Genomic DNA, 4648 nt, shown 5'->3' on the forward strand with positions numbered 1-4648 from the left:
TGTTGACTTAAGACAACTGAGTTAAACCGTAGAAAACTCTCATATATTCAACTCTTAAATTAGGTTCTGCCATTAACAAATAGCAACATTCTAAGACAATAAAATATAATGTTCAAAAACTACTAAAACTTATCTGGCTTTCTAAATAAGCTATAAATAGGCTCTTAAAATATTATAAACACTTGGATTAAAGAATTATGTCACCAAAAACAAATATTTTTTATGTCCGACATTTATGTGGGAAATCTAAACAACAGAGCTCTCTAAGATTTCTAACGAAGAGAAAATGCTCTATCAGTTATAAACAAGTTCATCAGACTTGTAAGGCTACTATAGTGAATTTGACAAACTTACTGGTATATCAGCAAAGCAAGAAAATGCTCTATCAGTTATAAACAAGTCCATCAGACTTGTAGGGCTACTATAGTGAATTTGACAAACTTACTGGTATATAAGCAAAGCAAGAAAGTGGAGGTTCAAATTTTAGATAAGTGCTTGTAATTAATTAATTACCTTTAGTTTGTTTCTAATGATCTGGATACTCTAAAAGCCATATTATGGAATATATATGAGAAAATTCAGAGCCCAGACACATCATGTGATGCAGAGAAATTAAGATTGAGAATTTTTTAAATATTTCCTTTTAAACTGTTTTGATGCCACGTTTGTTGACATACATTGAAAATAGTTGTTTAATTAAGTTATGAATGAAACACTGTAAAAGAAAATGACATGCACATTTTGATCCAGTTGTAAGAAAAGTTAATAAGAGATGGGGAACTAGACTGCTAAATACTGTCTAATACTACTAACATCTTACATAATTATATAAAAAAAACTGTTAATTAAGTATAACTAATGAACTGAAAAGTAAGATATCTATGTTTTCTACAAACTAAATCTTCCAAACTAAGTCCTATATTATTTAATGCATCATTTACAACTGAATGCCAAAATTATTATTTTTTTACAGAACGTCTTATTACACAGTAGGTACCTTTCTTAATATCTTATTTATAAACAAAAAACTCCTCATTTCATAAAATCAAATATTTGTTCTAATATAATGCACATTTCCTTTTTTTAAGAAACATTATTTTCACAGAAAATCTTAATTGGAAGATTTGTACAACAGCTTCAAGAATGTAATTTTTCTAACAGTATGTGAAACGTGTAAAATCTTGCAGGGTTATCATTACTATTTTAGGTAGAATACGGGTCTGAGGTACTTCAGCACATATCAAAGATTCAGAAGCATAGTCCCCTTGACTGAAATGGAATTTTAAGCATTTTTAGGATGGCTAAGTCTTGTTTCTTGAGTTATATTTTAAGCATTTTCAGGGCAACTAAACCTTGTCTTTGGAGCAACATTTAAAGTTAAAAAACTTGTTTTCCAGGATATTAATCAATTTGTTTACCCCATCTGATGTTGCAGTTATTCTTGATTGTGGAATGGATTTTAGATGATTTTTTGTGCAGGGTTGTGCTAGTCTTCCTGAGGCAGAATTTTATAAAAGAAGTTTGAAGATGACTTTACAGGGTTTTCAGTGATTTTATGAAGTAATCGAAGTAGATTATCATAATACTGATCTCTACTTGCAAAGAAGCAGGAAATATTTCATTAAATTTTCAGTTCAGAAACTGGCTGGTAAAAATTTGTTTGCGATACATTTGCAATGGAACAAAAGTGAAATTATTAAGAAAATTTCTGATTTTTTTTCTTACTTTAATATTCTGATACAAAGATAACAAAATGCATGAAGTCCATTTAAATAATGAAAGAAAATTATTCCCCAGAAACTTGTATATCTAGGTTCCCACAGAATTAAGAAAAATGCAAGTTTTCCACAACTGACCACTTGCACTGTATGATGAATAGACATTCTACAAAAGCAGAAAAAGAAAGATTTCATTACGATAAATGAATTGTGCCATGCTTGATGTCTTGTCCAACTCTTGGGAAGGGCTTTGCTTAAGGGAATGGTGTAATGGGTTCACATCCGTAGGGGACACTGTGCTCAAGTTTTCCATTGATAATCTAAACATACTAAGTAGCTTTTCATGTGATTGTTTTTTTATACATTTTATATCATACATATAGAAATATAGAAAAGAAACATATGAATTTGTTTTACAGACCTAGTTCCTTTCTGCAAAGCAGCTGCTAGACTTATACAATTAATAACTTTATCACAAACTTGCAATTAAATACAATCCTACAGACTTGTTTTTCTGCATTTCATTTCGAACACACTCATCCAGTCAATGGGTTGTTTTTATAACCCTGAATTTGTAGTAAAATTTAAAAGTATCTAACATTTTAATTATTAACAATTTTACTTATGTAAAATGAAGTATATTAATAACACAATATTCTTGTAAACAGTGGTAAATGAAAATAATTTACTAGTTATGTTAGCTGAAAACATAACTGCTGAACACAGTATTCATGCTTAACTTTATTCGTGTCTTTGAAAAATCTACAGTTTTTACTTGCTTTCTATATGATTCAGTCTGTAGTTCTGATTTAATAACACTAAAAATTGCAATTTTAAAGAACATATAATAAAATTTACAAACTAAAAGTAATTTTTTTTAATGTGATGCTCTTTTATTCATGACAATATATATATATATACAAATATTTTGCACAATAAGTAAGAATATTGCATTCAATCAAATAGATAAACTAGAAACTTTTGCTTCTTGCACCCGAATATTTATAACTTCCAATTTTCATTCACAGTAAGATTTCAAAAACATCATTCCAAGATTTGATTCCATAATTTGATTGAAAACGGTTTATGGAGTGACACATTTTTTAGATAAAATGTGCTTTGGCAAAGTATTCATATTTCACACTGTGTTTAACTGCAGAAAAAATGTTTGATCTGGGCTAAACTGAAAAAAGTTCCCATCTCTCTCTCTCTCTCTCATATTTTTTATAAAATACACACAAACTAAATACAACTTCACCTCCTTTTCTCCACATAGTAAAAACAAACATAATTCAATTTTTGTCTTTCCATTTTCGTGTCAAAAGAAGAGAAGAACTGGTTTCATAGTTATATAACACTATAGACACAATATTATCTTCACTCAAAATTTTACCTATTCACTATATTCAGAAATATATAATCTCTGTCATATGCTTGGTAAAGGAAGTACACCTTTAAAAGGTCAAAATTTAAGCCCTTTTCCACACTTTTGTTTCTACTATCAAAATGAGAAAACAACCTGGCATTGACATTATATTCAAACTTTTAAACATAGTACTTTAAATGAAATGCTTGTGTACAATTAATTATGGCAACTGACAGTATGTTTATTATGAATAAGAGACAAAGCATGCTTGATGATGGTAAAAACATTCTCAGGCTGAGAAATTAAAAACGTTAAGCTAAGAGTATACTCTTGCTTAAAATTGACTTATGCTCCTGGGATGAGAGACATGAATTATCTTTGAAGAGAAGAAACATACAATTCTACATTTTTTATCCTACAGATATGTAGAGTAATGCAACACATATTATTCAAATAAATAAACAGATATATCCAAATATTATTAAAAGTAATAACGATTCCAACTGAGATGGGCTACATACACATCTTAACTACAGCAACAGAATAATACATTGTTTTACTATGCAAGAGAGAGATATTAAGACATTCCCATTGTAACAAATTTGTTAATAATGTAGAGTAAGACTAATCTATCTATCTATCTATCTTGTTGTTTAGAATCAGTTTATATTTAAAAGTAGCTTAGTGTTAGAAATGCATTGCGAAACTCCTGCATATTCTCTAAAGTTATATATCTATATAAGTAAACGTTTAAGTATAGCTCAGTATTGTTTGTTAAATAAGACTGAAATTTCTAGAATGCCTCCACACAGCGATAAATACATTCATTGCGATGCACCAAAAAAGGAGTGTCTATTAGTAGTTCGCTATAATGAGTGTGCTATTTATAACGATTATCAATTGGAAAATTTAAGATATTTGACCAGGATTATTTATAAATTTTGAACGTTACAAATCGTTTAACTTCAGTGGATTCTTATCGGACATTAGTATTTTTACGAAAATATTACCTAACGTTAACGGACCAAAATTTCAGTGTGTGTGGCCAAGAAGACAAAGCTAGCTAGCTCCCAGCAAATCATATCTACATCTACTTGAAACTAACTTGCTCATATTAAACCCTCGATATCTTATCGAGGGAGTTCCAAACTAGAAAGAAGATTTTATATTGTTTGTAAGTTTGTGGAACGTTTGTTTATAAATCTTTGTTTGTAATAACTATCTGTAATAATTGTTATTTTAATTTGTGTTGTTGTGTATATTAAAAAGTATTTGTGTTAAAAACAAAAACGGTGTGTATCAATCTTGTTGGCAAATATCGTAAACTGACTATATATCAGCATATATTTAAATACTAAATCCAAAGCACAATTTAACTACAAAATTTAAATTATCAGTTAACGCGGCTTCGGACTATTTCAAGCTCTAATACGTAACACCCATACATAGGTTCACTAGTTTTCTTGCCAGTTAAAATTGGATGAAAATATTTTAATTTATTTGCACATCACAGTAAGTAACATTTGTTGCTATATGACAAACTCAAAATACATTTCCTGGCATA

At 29.1% G+C, this 4648-nt stretch overlaps 1 protein-coding gene across 3 annotated transcripts in view; it reads right to left on the reverse strand.

Moving 5' to 3' along the window:
* The window catches only part of LOC106466663, a 78314-nt gene that overhangs the window by 40692 nt on the left and 32974 nt on the right, over positions 1-4648 (reverse strand). The gene's annotated exons all lie outside the window — the stretch shown is intronic.

This window comes from Limulus polyphemus, unplaced genomic scaffold (assembly GCF_000517525.1).
Source record: "Limulus polyphemus unplaced genomic scaffold, Limulus_polyphemus-2.1.2 Scaffold2336, whole genome shotgun sequence".
Classification (NCBI taxonomy): Eukaryota; Metazoa; Arthropoda; class Merostomata; order Xiphosura; family Limulidae; genus Limulus; species Limulus polyphemus.